The sequence below is a fragment of the Anolis sagrei genome, chromosome 2 (genome assembly GCF_037176765.1).
Source record: "Anolis sagrei isolate rAnoSag1 chromosome 2, rAnoSag1.mat, whole genome shotgun sequence".
Lineage (NCBI taxonomy): Eukaryota > Metazoa > Chordata > Lepidosauria > Squamata > Dactyloidae > Anolis > Anolis sagrei.
This window is the reverse complement of record NC_090022.1, coordinates 8,333,334-8,354,818: the sequence shown is the minus strand read 5'-3', so window position 1 is coordinate 8,354,818 and position 21,485 is coordinate 8,333,334. Positions and strand designations below refer to the sequence as shown.

Below are 21,485 nucleotides of genomic sequence, written 5' to 3'. Positions count from 1 at the left end.
CTCCCCAAGTCAGGAAACCTCCCAAGGCTCACCCTGTCACTCCTCCTCCACCAGGAAGAGTTCCACATGGCCTGCAGGAGGCTTCTGATTGGCCATTGACTTCCCTTCTAGGACTCCACATCATTTGCTTTAACCCTTTGGAATCCAACAAGCAAAATCTTCTGAAAGACATGGGGAGATGCTGCTTACAAGGCATTTTCCCAGGAACAGGAGAGGGTTCAAAGAACTCAAAGCAGCAGTTCCCAAACTGAGGTCCTCTAGATGCGTCCTAGGTGATTCCAAAGTTCTTGGGTGAATCTACACTGGAATCAGTGCAGCCTGACCCCACTTTTACTGCTATGGTTCAATGCTATGGCACAGGAGTTTGCAATATCTTTCGCCTTCTCTGCGAAAGATTGCTGGTGTTTCCCCAAACTACAACTCCCAGAATTACATGCATAATACTTAGGCACGGCAATTAAAAGTGCTGCCAAACTGCATTAACTCTGCAGTGTAGATGCATCCTGGGGGGCTATGCTGGGCCCCTAGACTTTAGTCCTAAATGTACTTAGAGCCCCCAAAGGGAACAACAAGCAAACCAATTCGAGTTTGGCAACTAGAATAGACTTTTTTGGCAGCCTTTCTCTGGACATATTATAGGTTGTGGATTCCACAAATAAAGTTCCCCACAGAAACCATGGTGACATTCGGGAGCCCCCCCCCCCCCCCCCCCGGTGTAGAACCAAAGCGGTAGTCTAAGTGGATGAGTTTGTTTTTGAAGAACCTTAGTTTGCAAAGACAGAAGGTGCCAGATTTGGAAGAGAACAGCAGAGAGAGATCTTTTCACTTCTTGTAATTTTGCACAGTGAGGATAAATATCATCTAAGGGCAATGGCCCACTCAAATAGCATTGATCTTGCGTTGCTGTGAGTTTTCCTGGCTGTATGGCCATGTTCCAGTCGCATTCTCTCCTGATGTTTAGCCTGCATCTGTGGCTAATGTCATGCTCAGAGGTTTGTTCAGATGTCGGTTGGAAATTAGGCATGTGTTGTATGTGTGCATCTGTGTGGAGTGTCCAGGGTGGAAGAAAGAACCCTTGTCCGTTGGAAGCAAGCGTGAATGTTGCAATTAGTAAATTTGATTAGTATTGAGTAGCCATGAAGTCTGCAAAGTCAGTAAGGTTATCTGCATAGAGGTGTCCTTGTTTCTGTTGCCTGGAGGCATCACCTGTTTGTTGGGGGTTGACTGGCACTTAATTGTTTGCTTTCTATAATTCCTCAGTATCTGAATGTTCTTTATTAAAATTATAATTTTAGAGTTTTTTAATACTGGTTGTCAGATTTTGTTCATTTTCATGGTTTCTTCCTTTCTGTTGAAATTGTCCACATGCTTGTGGATTTCAATGCCTTCGGTGTGAGCCTAACATGGTAGTTGTTAGAGTGTTCCAACATTTCTGTGTTCTCAAATAATATGCTATGTCCAGGTTGGTTCATCAGGTGTTCTGCTATGGCTAACTTCTCCGCCTGAAGTAGTCTGCAGTGCCTTTCATGTTCCTTGATGCTGTGTTTGGTGGTCCCTATGTAGAGTTGTCCACAGCTGCATGGTATACAGTAGACTACTTCAGAGGTGAGAGGATCCCTCTTGTCCTTTGCTGAACGTAGCATTTGTTGGATTTTCTTAATGGGTCCGTCGGTAGTTTGTAGGTTGTGTTTCCTCATCAATTTTCCTCTGCGGTCAGTGGTTCCCTTGATGTATGGCAAGAAAACTTTTCCTCTGGGCGGATCTTTGTCTTTACTCTCGTGGCTTGATCACGGTCTTGCATCTCTTCTGATGTCTTTGGTGGAAACTCCATTGGGCTGTAAAGCCCAGTTTAGGTGGTTCATTTCATCTTGGAGGAGATGACGTTCGCAGATTCTTTTTGCACAGTCTTCCAGGGCTTTAATGGTGCTTCTTTTTTGACTTGGTTGGAGTTTTTGTGTAAGTAACCTGATTATTTAATGGTGGTCGGTATTAATTGCAAAAGCTATTGACAAAGGATCAGGTGGAATACTGTTTGTGTGAGTATAGGGTGGGTGTGGTCTATAAAGACAGATAGGGGAGAAAATTGGAATGGAGGAATCAGTAAGGAATACTTCAGCATCCTTTATTGTTTATTGTTATTATCATATTTATTGATACCTTGCTTTATCCCCCCAAAGGGGGCTCAAAACAACTTAATATAAAAACGTGAGCACACCATTTAAAATATACAAATATTACGACAGAATTAAATGTCAACAGTATTAAAACCATTCAAACATATTTGCATTACACTCCTTCATGCTAAATTAGTTGTTTCTGTATCATCTAACCATCTATCTTCTATACACATAATTAAAGTGAAATGTGTATATGTGTATCTGGCGGGGGTGTCCACTTACACAGACAGCCTCCCGGCTCCACAAACAGCTTTAACCCAGAGTGATTTAACCCAAAGCACTCCCTCCAAGGACATTTCAGGTTATACTGGCCCCATGAACATGTCTCCCAATCCCTGCCAATGCTTTCCCCAAACACCATCCTGCCCACCACCCCACCACCCAAGGAATGATTTCATTCAGGGACAGTTTCATCCTAAATGTTCTGTTTTTCCTTCATAATGGACATCCCAGGATTCCTTTCTCTCTCTCAATGGGTGTGGAATTTGCATGACCCCACCCACTGCCTTTCCCTTAACCCTTTCCTACGGCACACAGCAAATTCATCAGCAACTGAGCAAGAGATCTGGAGGGAATTGACCTTGATTTATAGGAGTTGTAGCTCAACAAACTTGACACGCAGGTGCAATAGGCCCAACTGTGAATACAGGCAGGGTTTGGGGGTGACTGCCCTGGGAACCTGGGAGTTGTAGTTCATGACCCCACCCATTGCCTTTCCTACGCTTTCCTATGGCACACAGCAAACAGGAATTGATCAGCAAATGAATAAGAGGTTTGGGGGGGGGGGTCGATCTTGATTTATAGGTGTTGTAGCTCAACAAACTTGACACACAGATGCAATAGGCCCAACTGTGAATACAGGCAGGGTTTGGGGGTGACTGCCCTGGGAATCTGGGAGTTGTAGTTCATCTGTATCCAGAGAGCACTCAAGCCCCGCCAATGTCGGATTTGGACCAAACTTGGCACATAAATGCAACATGGCCAACTGTGCACGCAGACCCGGTTTAGGCCCATGATTCTGGGAATTATAGTTCACCACATCCTTACGTATTTTCTAATGGGAGCATTCATAAAAAACAAATAAAAAACTAGCTTTTTTCTAATAAATAGTGTTACTAATTAACTAAACAATATTACCTTTCACATCAAAACAAACAAGGCTTTTTGTATTGCCGGGTACAAAAGATAGTTTTTAAAAAAACAAAAAACAACTGAAAATGTTTGATTTAAAAACTAAATGTATAATTTGTTTGAGATATATATTTAACCCACTTAAATACTTCTAAATTTTCCAAAAGGAGAAAGCACTCAAAAAAGATAAATCAGCAACAACAGCTGTAGCAGTAGCAGTTCAGCAAACGAGAAGCTTCTGGTGGCAGCGACAGAGCAATTGAGCTTAAGCAATTCAGGAGCAGAGTCAAGCTCAACAAGTTATAATAGACTTTATTAAAAGAACATCACTAGACAGGAAAGTGAACAGGGCCTAGCTATCCATCTAACCCACAGCAGACATATTTTCATGCTCATCGAAGAAGGACAAGGAGAACAACTGCTTTGAGCCCTCTTTGTGAAGGGAAAAAGTGGAGTCCCAAGATATACTTCATATTCCTGGATATGAATCTTATCTAGCTTGAAACCTCTTTTTTGTCCTTCTTTCTTATTTTCAGCAACACTTGTTTTGATATTTCATATAAAGAAGCAAGTTTGTTCAGAAAGAATTTTTTTTTTAAATTCCAGCCATTCCTGAAAAAAGAACAACAAAGAAATAGAATTTTAAAGTTATTTATCTCTATTGCAGACGTTCAATCTCCTCATGGTTTGGATGAGGGAAAAGGAGGGAGGTGTTTCTACTGGCAAAAGCGCATTTAAAGTGTTTTTTCCCCTGTGTGTTTCACTTGATGAAGGTGGAAGCTTTTCTTCTGTTTGAAACTTCTTCCACACTCCAAGCATTGAAATGGTTTTTCTACAGTGTGGATTCTTTGATGTTGTGTCAGCCTTGCCTTGTATGGGAAGCCCTTTCCACACTCCAGGCATATAAATGGCTTCTCCCCAGTATGAGTAGTTTGATGATTGGTAAGGCTTATCTTGTGAGCGAAGCCCTTCCCACACTCCAAGCATTTAAATGGTTTCTCTCCAGTATGAATTGCTTGATGACAACTGAGATTTCTCTTCTGAACGAAGCCTTTCCCACACTCCAAGCATTTAAATGGCTTCTCCCCAGTATGAATTGCTTGATGATAGATGAGGCTTTTCTTCTCAGTGAAACTCTTTCCACACTCCAAGCATTTAAATGGCTTCTTCCCAGTATGAGTAGTTTGATGATTGGTAAGACCCGTTTTCTGAGTGTAACTCTTCCCACACTCCAAGCATTTAAATGGCTTCTCCCCGGTATGAGTAGTTTGATGTTTGGTGACACTTATCTTGTGAGCGAAGCCCTTCCCACACTCTAAGCATTTAAATGGTTTCTCCCCAGTATGAATTGCTTGATGATAAGTCAGATGTATCTTCTGATTGAAGCCCTTTCCACACTCCAAGCATTTAAATGGCTTCTCCCCAGTATGAATAGCTTTATGTTTAGTCAGGTGTGTCTTTTGACTGAAACTCTTTCCACACTCCAAACATTTAAATGCCTTCTCCCCAGTATGAGTAGTTTGATGATTGCTGAGGCCTATCTTGTGCGTGAAACCCTTCCCACACTCCAAGCATTTAAATGGCTTCTCCCCAGTATGAATTGCTTGATGATAAATCAGGCGTTTCTTCTCAATGAAGCCCTTCCCACACTCCAAGCATTTAAATGGCTTGTCCCCAGAATGGACTGCTTGATGATGGGTGAGGCTTAACTTACGAGTGAAAGTCTTTCCACACTCCAAGCATTTAAATGGCTTCACTCCAGAATGGACTGCTTGATGATAGGTAAGGCTTAACTTATGAGTGAAACACTTTCCACACTCCAAGCATTTAAATGGCTTTTCCCCAGAATGGACTGCTTGATGACAGTTGAGGTTTAACTTATGAGTGAACCGCTTTCCACACTCCAAGCATTTAAATGGCTTCTGCCCAGTATGAATTGCTTGATGATAAGTCAGATGTCTCTTCTGAATGAAGCCTTTTCCACACTCCAAGCATTTGAATGGCTTCTCCCCAGTATGAATTGCTTGATGGTAAATCAGATGTTTCTTCCGAATGAAGCCCTTCCCACACACCAAGCATTTACATGGCTTCTCCCCAGAATGGACTGCTTGATGATAGGTGAGGCTTAACTTATGAGTGAAACTCTTTCCACACTCCAAGCATTTGAAGGTTTTCTCCCCAGAGTGAATTGTTTGATGAGAAGTGAGATGTGCCTTCCGAATAAAAGACTTTCCACATTCCAAGCATTTAAAGGGTTTCTCCCCCGAGTGAATTGTTTGATGAGAAGTTAGTCTTGTCTTCTGAATGAAGCCTTTCCCACACTCCAAGCATTTAAATGGCTTCTCCCCAGAATGGATTGCATGATGATAGGTGAGGCTTGTTTTCTGAGTGAAACTCTTCCCACATTCCAAGCATTTAAAGGGTTTCTCCCCTGAGTGAATTGTTTGATGAGTAGTGAGATGTCCCTTCCGAATAAAAGACTTTCCACACTCCAAGCATTTGAACTTTTTCTCTCTGGTGTGAGTTGCTTGATTCTTAGCAATGCTTTTCTTCTGACGGAAACATTTTCCCCACTGCAAGCACTTGAAGGGCTTCCTCTTAGTGGTCATTGCTTGCTGACGAGAGAGAGACAGCTCCTGATTCTCTCCACAGTCCCAGTATTGAGATGGTTCCCCTTCTCCGTGAATTGCTTGACAACAAAGACAATGGGAACACATATTTAAAAAACAAAATCTTAATAGATATCATTAAAGTACCCACCAGCAATTTAGGCAATGAATCCCACTGTTGAACTTATTTTACTTCAATAGTTTCCTTCTAGGATTACTTCAAAATCTACTTTCTTGTAACTCCCAAGACCTGGATATACCCTCTTTAGCAAGACTAAATGCTAACTTCAAGGGGTAGCAAACTGTAAAATCATGTAGAAGATGCCACTTTCCCCAAGCTCAGGTGGGTGAGGCTTAACTTACGAGTATTACGACTAATATTTCCTTATACAAGAGGAAGCCTTACTTAAAGAGGACACCATCTCCAGATTTTTCTCCATAACTTCTTGATGCAAGGCCCTTTGGTCCGTACTCAGCAAGGCCCAGTCCTCCTCACTAAAAGACACGGTCACCTCTTGGAAGGTCACCTAGACAGAGAAACATTACTGGTAAGCAGGATACGCTGACTCCAGCCAGAAACCAATTGCTTTTGGACGCCGAGTTAGATGTCATTCTTGATACAGGGACTTTACTGCAGGCATCTTGGGTTGGAAAGAGGGGAAAATGGGAAAGCAAAGAGGACGCCGGAAGCCTGAGCCCTTCTTGGCCCACCAGGGATTCTCTCACCTACCTTATCTGGTTTCACAGAAGGTGCGCTGCGTGCTTCAGAAGGAAGAGGTAAGCCAGTATGTGTTGGTTCTGATTCACCTCCTGTAGGAAGAGAAAAGGCAAAGGTATTTTTATTGGCCTCCATTTCTGGTGGTACCATCTTCCTAATAGTAAGAGCTGTTAAATAATGGAGTATGCTGTGACGAGAGTGTGGTGGAGTCTCTTTCTCTGGAGGTTTTTAAACAGAGGCTAGATGGCCATCTATTAGGAGTGCTTTGAATGTGTATTCGTGAATGGCAGGGAGCTGGGACTGGATGGCCTTTGTGGGCTTTTCCAACTCTAGGATTATGTTCTTTTTTGATACTATTTTCAATCATGAAAGGCAAGAACTGAGCAAGGCTGTGGATTAAGAGGTGTTGTTGTGGTTATTGTTGTTGGTAAGTGCCTTCAGACCACTTTGACTGATGGAGATTCCCTGACTGAGGGACCTCCCTGCCAGGTCTGCTCAGGTCCTGGAGATTCAGGACAGCCATGTTTCCCTTGGTGGAGTCCATCCCCCTGCAATTCAATCTCCCTCTTTTCCTGCTGCCTTCTATCTTACTAAGATTGTATTTTCTAGTGAGCCCTGTGTAACTGTGATATGGCCACATTACAACTATGTCAGTTCATAGAATCATAGAATCAAAGAGTTGGAAGAGACCTCATGGGCCATCCAGTCCAACTCCCTGCCAAGAAGCAGGAATATTGCATTCAAATCACCCCTGACAAATGGCCATCCAGCCTCTGCTTAAAAGCTTCCAAAGAAGGAGCCTCCAGTTCAGTCACCTTGGCTCCTAGGAGGCATTCAAGCTTGATTTTCTCTAGGACCCATGTATTTGTCAGGAATATTAAATATTAACTAGCTATTTTTGATTACAAAAGTGTGAGTGAAGCACTGAAAGACTGGGTAGGCCAAAGCCTGTTAGTGTTATTTTTGCCTCAGTGAGGAAACTCCTCAGTCAGTGTGAGGTAAACTTCAGTGTAAGAGAAGCCTTGTGAGGGAGCTCCAGTATAGAGGCTGCGGCGTGTAAAGCTAAAATGGATTTGTTTATTGGTGTTATAGAAACCTTGTTATTGTAAAGAGTGCAACTATATTATTTTACTACAAAGAAATGCCTCCTATGGAAGGGATAACATTGATCTGTTCTTTTTGCCACTTTGGACTACTGGTTCTGGATCACGATGCTGGTGATAAGTAGCTCTGCTGTGCATTTATGGGGAGAGTATTCTGTTATTAAGGCCACTTGCCCAACAGTATTTTCTTGTTTAGCTGATGGCATCCACACAACTCTCCTCCAGCCCATTTCAAATCGGCGTTTTACACTGTGCAGCTTTATTATTTATTTATTTATTTATTTGCTTTATTTCTATACCGCATTTTTCAGCCTGATAAGGCGACTCAATGCGGTTTACACAATGAAAATTATCACAATAACATCAATACTATCACAACAATATCCTAAACAATTAAAACACATCATATACAGCAACAAAATCAAACAATCATTAACAATTCAAGAGAGATATTGACAAGCTGGAATGTGTCCAGAGGAGGGCGACTAAAATGATCAAGGGTCTGGAGAACAAGCCCTATGAGGAGCGGCTTAGGGAACTGGGCATGAAGAAGAGAAGGCTGAGAGGAGATATGATAGCCATGTATAAATATGTGAGAGGAAGCCACAGGGAGGAGGGAGCAAGCTTGTTTACTGCTTCCTTGGAGACTAGGACGCGGAACAATGGCTTCAAACTACAAGAGAGGAGATTCCATCTGAACATTAGGAAGAACTTCCTGACTGTGAGAGCCGTTCAGCAGTGGAACTCTCTGCCCCGGAGTGTGGTGGAGGCTCCTTCTTTGGAAGCTTTTAAGCAGAGGCTGGATGGCCATTTGTCAGGGGTGATTTGAATGCAATATTCCTGCTTCTTGGCAGAATGGGGTTGGACTGGATGGCCCATGAGGTCTCTTCCAACTCTTTGATTCTATGATTCTATGAAATATGAAATCAGAATCCGTTCTCATAATTCTTGTGCCATTCCTGAGATCAATTTTTTCCGTCCTCCTATATTCAGTTGCACTGTTTAGCCAAACGCTTGTTCATTGAGCCAGGTCTTAACCTTCTTCCGAAACGCCAGCAGCGAAGGGGCCTGTCTGATGTCTACAGGTAGGGCATTCCATAGCCGAGGGGCCACCACCGAGAAGGCCCTGTCCCTCGTCCAGGCCAACCGCGCGGGACCGAGAGCAGGGCCTCCCCGGACGATCTTAATGTCCTAGTCGGTTCATAGGTGGAGATGCGTTCAGAGAGGTAAGTAGGGCCAGAACCTTTTAGGGCTTTATAGGCTAACGCCAGCACCTTGAATTGTGCCCGGTAGCAAATTGGCAGCCATACCTAGAAAAGGGTACCTTGCGGCCTTTAATTCATTAGCTGAAGCCATGTTGGGAGGAGTTAATGGTGCTATCATGCAAAGCCAACACAGCTCACATCCCTAGGCACTACACTCCTAGCGATGCAGCAAAAATGCTTGATTTTTAAGCTGCTTCATTGTACTGTTTACTCATGTTCAGGACATCCCTTCCATATGTGTTCATTGAGCCATAGAGACTGAAAAGGAGTGGAGTCGAGCCACCCAAGTGTGGCTGGGTCTTTACTTATGGAGCTGGGAGGGTCTCTTTCTCCTGCACAATCTGACAACCAGCTGGAGGTGGAGGGAGGCCTTTCCAAGGCGGAAGCCACTTCTGCACACAAGTCCGCCGCCTGAAAAAACATCAAAGGGACACAGATAGAAATGATCAGTAAATAAGGGAAAGAGGGGAGGGAGGGATCTGGAGTTTCGCTCCTTTCATGACAAGCATGGGGATGATCTTCTCTCTCTCTCTCACCTGTTGTCCATTCTCTTTCTCCTTTTCTGCCCGACTCAGGAGGAATCCTTCAGCCAAGGCCACGGCCTGGGAGCTGGTCTCTGCCCCACATTCCCTGACCCAGTGCTCCATCTCGGCCGGAAGGATGGCCAGGAACTGCTCCAGGATGACCAGGTCCAGCATCTCTGCCTTGGAGTATCGCTGGGGCTTCAGCCACAGGCGGCAGAGAGAGTGGAGGCGGCTGCAGGCCTCTCGGGGCCCCAAGGCCTCCTGGTAGGTGAACTGCCTGAAGCTCTGGCGCTCTGCCCCTGAAGGTGGTGGGGGCTCTCCCCTTCGCAGCCCCCCCTCCTCCTTCCCCACAAGAAGGCTTCCTCCTCCCCACAACTGCCCTCCATTCCCAGCAGCAGGAAAGGCAGGTGGAGGGTCCTGGCTTGGCTCTGCTGAACCTGAAGCACCACTGGGCTGACTTCCTTCCTGCGGCCTGTCCTTGCAGCCAGGCTCCAACCTGGGCAGAAGAGCCATCTCCCCTTCTGGGAAGGAAGGCTCTCTCTCTCTCTCTCTCCCCAAGTCAGGAAGCCTCCCAGGGCTCACCCAACCACTCCTCCTCCTCCTCCTCCTCCTCCAGGAAGAGTTCCACATGGCCTTGCCTGCAGGAGGCTTCTGATTGGCCATTCACTTCCTCTCTAGGAATCCTCCTCCTTTGCTGTAACCCTTTGGAAGCCAGAGAGCAAATCCTCTGAAAGACATTGAGAGGTTCTGCTTTCAAGGCATTTTCCCAGGAACACAAGAGGGTTCAAAGCAGCAGTTCCCAAGCTGAGGTCCTCTAGATGCATCCTAGGTGATTCCAAAGTTCTTGGGTGAATCTACACTGGAATCAATGCAGCCTGACACCACTATCACTGCTCTGGTTCAATGCTATGGAATCATGAGGACAGGATTGCTGGTGCCTCCCCAAACTACAACTCCCAGGATTGCATAGTACTATGTTATGGCAATTAAAAGTACTGTCAAACCGCATTAATTCTGCAGTGTAGATGCATCCTGGGAGGGCTATGCTGGGGCCCTAGACTGTAGCCCTCAAATGCACTTAGAGCCCCAAAAGAGAACCACAACAAACCAAATTGAGTTTGGACACTAGAACAGACCGTTTTAACAGCCTTTCTTTGGATATTTTGGTGGCCTTTCTCTCCACATAAGTACCATGGTGACATTCAGGAGCCTCCTGTGTAGAACCACAACGGTAGTCTAAGTGGCTGACTTCTCTGTTGAAGTAGTCTGCAGTGCCTTTCATGTTCCTTGATTCATGTTTGGGCCTTGCTGCGTTTGGTGGTCCCTATGTAGACTTGTCCACAGCTGCATGGTATACGGTAGACTCCTGCAGGGGTGAGAGGATCCCTCTTGTCCTTTGCTGAACGTAGCATTTGTTGGATTTTCTTGGTGGGTCTGTAGATAGTTTGTAGGTTGTGTTTCCTCATCAGCTTCCCTCTGCGGTCAGTGGTTCTCTTGATGTCTGGCAAGAACACTTTTCCTCTGGGTGGATCTTTGCCTTTACTCTCATGGCTTGATCACGGTCTTGTATCTCTTCTGATGTCTGTGGTGGAGTCTCCATTGGGCTGTAAAGCCCAGTTTAGGTGGTTCGGTTCGTCTTGGAGGAGGTGACGTTCACATATTCTTTTTGCACCGTCTGCCAGGGCTTTAATGGTGCTTCTTTTTTGACTTGGGTGATGATTGGAGTTTTTATGTAGGTAACCTGATCATTTAATGGTGGCCGGTATTAATTTCAAAGGCTATTAAGGGAGGATCAGGTGGAATACGCACAGATCCTCTCTTAGCATGTATACTCTTTGGGTTAGAATAGCGTGGGTGTGGTCTATAAAGACAGATGGGGGGGGGGGAGTGAAAATTGGAATGGAGGAATCAGTAAGGAATACTTCACCTTTTATTATTTATACTTTTATTAAATTTATTGATTTTTGCTTTGACCACCCCAAAGGGGACTCAAAGCGACTTAACATAAAAACGTGAGCACACCATTTAAAATATACAAATATTAAACTAGAATTACAGGGTTCCCTCACTTATTGCGGGTGTTACATTCCAGGACCACCCACGAAAAGTGAAAATCCGTGAAGTAGGGATGCATGCATATCTATCTATCTATCTATCTATCTATCTATCTATCTATCTATCTTGTGAGGCAGAAGTAAGGAGGGATTTAAAGGCACCGCACCCTTTTTTTTGGCTAGCTATAAGGAAGAGACTACAAGGCCATGATTTACATACTGCTTTGTATCTCCTCTCTCTCTCTTTTTAAACCCCCTTCCACACTCCATCGTTGCCAGGAGGCAAAAACCCGCAAAACAGCGAGTCCGCGAAAAGTGAACCGAAAAGTAGCGAGGGAACACTCTAAATGTCAACAGTATTAAAAGATTCAGAGTTAAAGCATTCAACATATTTGCATTATATCTCCTTTAAACTAAATTCGTTATTTCTGTATTATCTATCTATCTATCTATCTATCTATCTATCTTCTATGCACATAATTAAAGTGAAAATGTGCATGTGTGTATGTGACAGAGGTGTCCACTTACACAGACAGTCTCCGCCTCCACAAACAGCTTTAACCCAGAGTGCTGAGGAGCCACCCAAAGCACTCCTTTTAAGGACATTTCAGGTTATACCGGCCCCATTAACATGTCTCCCAATCCCTGCCAATGTCCTCCCCAAACAACATCCTGCCCACCACCAAAGGAAGGCTTTTATTCGGGGACAATCTCATTCTAGGTTGTTGTAGGTTTTTCTGGGCTATATGGCCATGTTCTAGAGGCATTTTCTCCTGACGTTTCACCTGCATCTATAGCAAGCATCCTCAGAGGTAGTGAGGTCTGTTGGAAGTAGGAAAATGGGTCTATATATCTGTGGAATGACCAGGTTGGGACAAAGGACCTTTGTCTGATGCAGTTGGTGTGAATGTTTCAGCTGACCCCCTCCCACCTGACTTTTCAGAAGAGAGTGAAAGCCTGGCTCTTCGAGCAAGCATTCGGAACCCCGGAATAGATAGTCAAGCTTGAGATGGAGAATGACCCAGGAACGGCCAAGACGATGAAACGGATGAGGATTGGAATGAGAGGATATAGTTCTTTTTAAATTGTTATTGCACTGTCTTTTTTGTCTAAATGCACTTAATTGTTTTTGCTTTTGTATTGTATTGATGGCAACGAATTGTGCCAATATGGAGACCGCCCCGAGTTGCCTGCGGGCTGATATGGGCGGGATATAAGTGATGTAAATAAATAAATAAATGGTTTGGATGCTAATCAAGGTGGTCAGCTGAAACATTCACACCTAGCTCCAGCAGACAAAGGTCCTTTGTCCCACCCTGGTCATTCCACAGATATATAAACCCATTTTCCTACTTCCAACAGACCTCACTGCCTCTGAGGATGCTTGCCACAGATGCAGGCGAAACGTCAGGAGAAAATGCCTCTAGAACATGGCCATATAGCCCGGAAAAACCTACAACAACCAAGTGATTCCGGCCATGAAAGCCTTTGACAATACAATCTCATTCTAGATGTTCTGTTTTTCCTTCAGAATGGACATCCCAGGGTTCCTTTCTCTCTCTCCATGGGTGTGAAAGTTGCATGACCCCACCCACTGCCTTTCCTACACTTTCCTATGGCACACAGCAAACAGGAATTGATCAGCAACTGAGCAAGAGATTTGGGGGGGGGGGGGTTGACCTTGATTTATAGGAGTTGTAGCTCAACAAACTTGGCAAACAGATGCAACAGGCCCAACTGTGAATACAGGCAGGTTTTGGGGGTGACTGCCCTGGGAGTCTGGGAGTTGTAGTTCATTTGCAGCCAGAGAGCACTCAATACAGCCAATGTCGGATTTGGATCAAACTGGCACATCAACGCAACATGGCCAACTGCATACAGGCCTGGTTTGGGGAGGATTGATTATGGGAATTGTAGTTCACCACATCCTTATGTATTTTCTAATGGGAGCATTAAAAAACAAACAAAAACAAATCAAAACCCGGCTTTTTCCTAATAAATAGTGTTAGTAATTAACTAAATGATATAACCTTTCACCCCAAAATAAACAATACCCTTTTCATCACCAAGTACCCGAGCTAGTATTTTTTTAAAAAAAGAAATGTTTTAATTAAAAACTAAATATATAATTTGTTCGCGATATATATTTAACCCACTTAAATATTTCTAAATTTTCTAAAAGGAGAAAGCATTCAAAAGAGGTAAATCAGCAGCAACAGTTGTAGCAGTAGCCGTGCAGCAAACGAGAAGCTTCTGGCGGCAGCAACAGAGCGATTGAGCTTAAGCAATTCAGGAGCAGAGTCAAGCTTAACAATTATAATAGACGTTACCAAAGAGCATCACTAGAAAGGAAAGTGAACAGGGCCTAGCTATCCATCTAACCCACAGCAGACATCTTTCCATGCTCATTGAAGAAGAGCAAAGAGAACCGCTTGGATACTCCTTTGTGGGGGGAAAATGTGGAGTCCCAACATGTACTTCATATTCCTGGCCATGAATCATGTCCAGCCTGAAACCTCTTTTTTGTCCTTCTGTCTTATTTTCAGCAACACTTGTTTTGATATTTCATATAAAGAAGCCAGTTTGTTCATAAAGAATTTTTTTTAATTCCTGACATTCCTGAAAACACAACAAAGAAAAGGAATTTTAAAGTAATCCCTTTTTTTATTACAGAAGTTCAATGTCCTCATGGTTTGGATGAAGGAAAAGAAGGGAGGTTTCTCTACTGGCAAAAGTTCTTTCCACGCTCCAGGCATTTAAAGGGTTCTCTCCCCTGTGTGTTTTGCTTGATGAAGATGGAGGCTACTCTTCTGTTTGAAACTTCTTCCACACTCCAAGCATTGAAATGGTTTTCCTACAGTGTGGATTCTTTGATGTTCTGTGAGCTTTGCCTTGTGTGGGAAGCCCTTCCCACAATCCAAGCATTTAAATGGCTTCTCCCCAGTATGAATAGCTTGATGATAGGTGAGCTTTATCTTCTGAATGAAGCTCTTTCCACACTCCAAGCATTTAAATGGCTTCTCCCCAGTATGAATTGCTTGATGAGAAGTCAGATTTCTCTTCTGAGTGAAGCCCTTCCCACACTCCAAGCATTGAAATGGTCTTTCCCCAGTGTGGATTCTTTGGTGTTCTGTTAGCTTTGCCTTGTGTGGGAAGCCCTTCCCACACTCCAAGCATTTAAATGGCTTCTCCCCAGTATGTGTAACTTGATGATAGGTGAGCTTTGTCTTCTGAATGAAGCCCTTTCCACACTCCAAGCATTTAAATGGCTTCTCCCCAGTATGAATAGCTTGATGATTGGTCAGATGTCTCTTCTGAATGAAGCCCTTTCCACACTCTAAGCATTTGAATGGCTTCTCCCCAGTATGTATTGCTTGATGATTGGTCAGATTTCTCTTCTGAATGAAGCCTTTTCCACACTCCAAGCATTTAAATGGCTTCTCCCCAGTATGAGTAGCTTGATGATAGGTGAGGCTTTTCTTCTCAGTGAAACACTTTCCACACACCAAGCATTTAAATGGCTTCTTCCCACTATGAGTAGCTTGATGATTGGTAAAGCCTGTCTTCCGAATGAAGCTCTTCCCACACACCAAGCATTTAAATGACTTCTCCCCAGTATGAATAGCTTGATGATTGGTCAGATGTATCTTCTGAATGAAGCCCTTTCCACACTCCAAGCATTTAAATGGCTTCTCCCCAGTATGAATAGCTTGATGTTTGGTCAGTTGTGTCTTCAGACTGAAACTCTTGCCACACTCCAAGCATTTAAATGGCTTCTCCCCAGTATGAGTAGCTTGATGATTGGTGAGGCCTATCTTGTGCGTGAAACTCTTCATACACTCCAAGCATTTAAATGGCTTCCCAGTATGAATTGCTTGATGATAAGTCAGGCGTTTCTTCTCAATGAAGCCCTTCCCACACTCCAAGCATTTAAATGGCTTCTTCCCAGAATGGACTGCTTGATGATAGGTGAGGCTTAACTTACGAATGAAACTCTTTCCACACTCTAAGCATTTAAAAGGCTTCTTCCCAGAATGGACTGCTTGATGATAGGTGAGGCTTAACTTATGAGTGAAAAGCTTTCCACACTCCAAGCATCTAAATGGCTTCTGCCCAGAATGGACTGCTTGGTGATAGGTGAGTCTTAACTTATGAGTGAACCGCTTTCCACACTCCAAGCATTTAAATGCTTTTTCCCCAGTATGAGTAGCTTGATGATAGGTGAGGCTTATCTTCTGAGTAAAAGACTTCCCACACTCCAAACATTTAAATGGCTTCTGCCCAGTATGTGTAGCTTGGTGATAGGTGAGCTTTATCTTCTGAATGAAGGCCTTTCCACACTCCATGCATTTAAATGGCTTCTCCCCAGAATGGACTGCTTGATGATAGGTGAGGCTTAACTTATGAGTGAAACTCTTTCCACACTCCAAGCATTTAAAGGTTTTCTCTCCCGAGTGAATTGTTTGATGAGAAGTGAGGTGTGCCTTCTGAATAAACGACTTTCCACATTCCAAGCATTTAAAGGGTTTCACCCCCAAGTGAACTGTTTGATGAGAAGTGAGGTGTGACTTTCGAATTAAAAACTTTTCACACTCCAGATATTTGGACTCTTTCTCTCTGGTGTGCGTTGATTGATGATTAGCAATGTTTTTCTTCTGATGGAAACATTTTCCCCACTGCAAGCACTTGAAGGGCTTCTTCATAGTGGACGTTGCTTGCTGACCGGAGAGGCACAGCTCCTGATTTCTTCCACAGTCATGGTATTGAGATGGTTCCCCTTTTCTTTTTGTTGCTTGAGAACAAAGACAATGGGAACACATATTTAAAAAACAAAATCTTAATAGGTATCATTAAAGTGCTCACCAGCAATTTAGGGAATCAATGCCATTGTTGAACTCTCACTTCAAGAGTTTTCTTCTACAGTTATCTCAAATCCTACTTTCTTGTAACTTCCAACAATTAGAGCTGGATATTTCCTCTTTAGCAAGACTAAATGCTACCTTCCAGGGGTAGCAAACCGTAAAATCATGTAGAAGATACCACTTTCCCCAGGCTCAGGTGGGTGAAACCATGACATGAAAAGACAGGGCACATGCTATCGCTACAGATTGATCTGATTACCTGTGAAAAAGAGAGTGCCTATTTCTGCATTTTCAAAAAAAGTTATTTCTAATAATAAATCAAATTATAAACAAGCAGTTCTTGTTGACCCAGAAACAGGACTTTTCCCCATATTTTGTGACAATTCTGATAGACTGCAGCCTACAGAGCTAATTATTTCGGGTTTTTTGTTGTTGTTTGATGACTGCTAATTACAAAAAAAGGGGGAAGACCTCTCAATTTGAGAGGTATATACCTTGGGCTATGGCTCCTCTAGACACTATATTCGATTCCCTGTTCAGTTATGGAAACCTACTGAGTGACCTTGGGCGAGTCCCACAACATGAACCTCAGAAAACCCTGTGATAGGTTTGTCTATCCCTAAATTGCTGGTGAGCATTAAGGCTTGGCATAAAATCGAAATGACTTCAAAGTACACAACAATGACAGCAAGAACAATGGTATAAATGACATTTGCTGTACAAAATGATGGAAACAACTAGTTTCTTTTCAACATGTTTCAATACTGAAACGACATTTGGGTGTTTCTGCCCCCCTCCATATCATGTCAGATCTACAGAAAGGTGCTATAGTTGAATGGTAAACTTAATGTAAATTTATCCTGCTGCGAACTTATGCAAAACCTGGGGAGTTCTCCCCCTGCCCCTTTAAGGGACATTATACAGCTATGGCATGTTTTGACTAATACTCATAAAAGAGAGGGCCTTACTTAAATAGGATACTGTCTCCAGATTTTCCTCCATGACCTCCTGATGCAAGGCCCTTTGGTCCAGATTCAGCAGGGCCCACTCCTCCTCACTGAAAGACACGGCCACCTCTTGAAAGGTCCCCTGGACAGAGAAACATGATTGATAAGCTGACACGCTGATCCCAGACAGAAAACCCGTTGCTTCTGGTGGCCAATATAGATCTCAATTTTTACACAGGGACTTTGCTGCAGGAATCTTGGTGGAAAGTGGGGAAATTAGCAATGCAAAGAGGATGCCGGGAGCCTGAACCCTTCTTGCCCCATCAGGGCTTCTCTCACCTACCTGATCTGGTGTCACAAAAGGTGTGCTGCATACATCAGAAGGAAGAGGTAAGCCAGTATGTGTTGGTTCTGATTCACCTCCTGTAGGAATAGAAAAGGCAAGGGCGTATTATTGGCCATGGTCTCCGTTTCTGGTGGTACCATCTTCCTAATGGTAAGAGCTGTTCAGTAATGGAGTAAGCTGTGACTTGAGAGTGTGGTGGAATCTCTTTCTCTGGAGGTTTTAAACAGAGGCTGGATGGCCATCCATTAGTTGTATTTTGAATGTATCTTCCTGTATGGCAGGGAGCTGGGACTGGATGGCCCTTGTGGGCTCCTCCAATTCTAGCATTGCATTTATTTTATGATACTATATTCAATCATGAAAGGCAAGAACTGAGCAGTGCCTGATGCTGTTGTTGCTATTGTTGGTAAGTGCCTTCAGGCCACTTTGACTGATGTTGTTGTTATTGTTGGTAACACTTTGACTGATGGAGATTCCACGAATGAGGGACCTCCAAGCCAGGTCTGCTCAGGTCCTGGAGTTTCAGGACAGCCATGTCTCCCTTGGTGAAGTCCATCCCCTGCAATTCAGTCTCCCTCTTTTCCTGCTGTGTTCTCTCTTACTAAGACTTATTGTCTTTTCTAGTGATCCCTGTGTATTTGTGATATGGCCACATAACAATTATGTCGGTTCAGTCACCTTGGCTTCTAGGAGGCATTCAGGCTTGATTTTCTCTAGGACCCATGTTATTGTCAGGAATATTAAATATTAACTAGCTATTTTTAATTACAAAAGTGCCCCCGGTGGCACAGTGGGTTAAACCCAGGACTGAAGACCGACAGATCGCAGGTTCAAATCCGGGGAGAGGCGGATGAGCTCCCTCTATCAGCTCCAGCTCCTCATGTGGGGACATGAAAGAAGCCTCCCACAAGGATGATAAAAACATCAAATCATCCGGGCGTCCCCTGGGCAACGTCCTTGCAGATGGCCAATTCTCTCACACCAGAAGCGACTTGCAGTTTCTCAAGTCGCTCCTGACACGACAAAAAAAAATTACAAAAGTGTGAGTCAAGGACTGAAAGAGTGAGTAGGCAGAAGCCTGTTAAGTTAGTGGGCCAAAGCCTGTTAAGTTAGTGGGACTTCAGCCCTTTTATACACCCTGATCCCCATTGGGCTCTTTGAGGAATTTCTCCCCTTCCTCTCCTTTTAAGTGCTATATGGGTTAGGTACAGATTTCTCTCCCCATTATCCACACACTTTTTTGGTGGACATTGAGGAGAGAAAACAGTACCTAACCCACATAGAACTTAAAAACAGGTCCTCAGCATGGGAATAGCATAGCAATATGTATATTTATGTGACATCCTTTCAACATGTTCCCCTCTTCGCCTGCTCTTCTCCAAGCTGATCATCCCTGGCTCCCTAAGATGCCCCTCGTAGGGATTCATGATATCCAGACCAATGAGCAATTTGGTCTCCTTTGGCCAGGCACAATTTTATTTAATTTTATTTACTAAAGGAAATGTTTGGGGAGAAATAAGGAATGTTTAGGTTGCTTATATATTCTCTGGCTGCCTACAAGTAGTGACAATGGGAGCAGTCTGGGAGCAGGCGAGCGCAGTGGAGAGGAAGAACAGCCACAACACACCCACTTTCTAGGTCTGTGGCCTCAAAGTCACTGCACATTACCGCGTGGCTGAAATTATCTTGGAAGAGTGACTGAATGCATGTTGAGCAGCCCTGATGTGCAAAAACAGCTACTTAAGCACAACTTGAAGATCGGTTTGCTGTGAATTGGCGGTGCTGTCATGTAAAGGCAGCCACCATCCAACACAGCTCGCACTCCTAGGCATGACACTTGCAATGATGCAAAACTGCATTGTTTTTAAGCTGCTTCATTCTATTGGTCCCTCCTGTTCAGCAGAACCTGAGTATCCAAAGGCTCCTGGATCCCTTTCATACAGATATACATTCATTGAGCCACAAAGACTCAAAAGGAGTGGAGTCAAGCCACCCAAGTGTGGCTGGGTCTTTACTTGTGGAGCTGGGAGGGTCCCTTTGTCCTGCACAATCCAGCATCCGGCTGGAGATGGAGGGAGGCCTTTCCCAGGCGGAGGCCACTTCTGCACACAAGTCCGCCGCCTGGAAAAACACCAAAGGGACACAAGTAGAAATTATCAGAAAAACAAGGGAAAGAGGGGAGGGAGGGATCTGGAATTTGGCTCTCTTCATGGTAAGTGTTCCTGGCTCTTTGGAAGCGTGGGGATAAGCTCTTCTCTCTCTCACCTGTTGTACCTTCTCCTTCTCCTCTTGGGCCCGACTGAGGAGGAATGCTTCAGCCAAGGCCACGGCCTGGGAGCTGGTCTCTGCCCCACATTCCCTGACCCAGCGCTCCATCTCGGCAGGAAGGACGGCCAGGAACTGCTCCAGGATGACCAGGTCCAGCATCTCCGCCTTGGAGTGTCGCTGGGGCTTCAGCCACAGGCGGCAGAGAGAGTGGAGGCGGCTGCAGGCCTCTCGGGGCCCCAAGGCCTCCTGGTAGGTGAACTGCCTGAAGCTCTGGCGCTCTGCCCCTGAAGGTGGTGGGGGCTCTCCCCTTCGCAGCCCCCCCTCCTCCTTCCCCACCAGAAGGCTTCCTCCTCCTCCTCCTCCCCACCACTGCCCCCCATTCCCAGCAGCAGCAGCAGCAGCAGCAGGAAAGGCAGGCGGAGGGTCCTGGCTTGGCTCTGCTGGGCCTGAAGATGCACCACCGGGCTGGCTTCCCTCCTGCGGCCTCTCCTGGCAGCCAGGCTCCCACCTGGGCAGCAGGAGAGCCATGGCCCCCTCCACCTGGGAAGGAAGGAAGGAAGGAAGGAAGGAAGGAACTCTCTCCCAAGGCTCTCCCAGCCACTCCTCCTCCTCCTCCTCCAGGAAGAGTTCCACATGTCAGAAGAGGAGGGGCCTGGCCTGCAGGAGGATTCTGATTGGCCGCTCACTTACTCTCTAGGAATCCAGTGTTTTGCTTTAACTCTTTGGAAGCCTACTAGCAAAACCTCCCTCCAAAATACAAGGGAGATGCTGTTTTCAAGGGGTTTTCCCAGGAACACAAGAGGGTTCGAAGAACTCAAAGCAGCAGTTCCCAAACTGAGGTCCTCTAGATGCGTCCTAGGTGATTCCAAAGTTCTTGGGTGGATCTACACCGGAATCAAGGAACAGTGCACATTTAAAATCTATGGCTGGGCCAAATGTAATTGAAGTTCAAAAAATAATGCTGGGTTCATTATTCTGGGAAGGCGCACTGGAACAACCACGTTTTCAGGTTCCCCCTAAAGACTGCCAGAGATGGGGAATGCCTGATGTCCTTAGGGAGGGAGTTCCAGAGTCGAGGAGCCACTACTGAGAAGGCCCTCTCTCTTGACCCCACCAATCGCACTTGCGATGCAGGTGGGAGCGTGAGTAGGGCCTCTCCAGATATCGAAGAGATCGTGTGGGTTCGTACACAGAAATGCGGTCACACAGGTAGGCAGGTCCCAAAACCATTCAGGGCTTTGAAGGTAAGAACCTGCACCTTGAATTGGATCCGGAAAATGAATGGCAGCCAGTGGAGCTCCTTAAACAGGAGGGTTGACTGCTCCCTGTAAGGGGCACCAGTTAACAACCTGGCCACCACCCGTTGGACCAACTGAAATTTCCGAGCCGTTTTCAAGGGCAGCCCCACGTAGAGCGCATTACAGTAGTCCAATCTGGAGGTGACTAAGGCATGGACCACTTCAGCACCCTTAATTATTTAT

General features: G+C 44.9%; 1 pseudogene; it reads right to left on the bottom strand.

The window, feature by feature from the left end:
- Nucleotides 1-3,600: 3,600 nt before the first annotated feature.
- LOC132765995 (zinc finger protein 208-like) lies at nt 3,601-20,600 on the bottom strand (annotated as a pseudogene).
- Nucleotides 20,601-21,485: the final 885 nt, after the last annotated feature.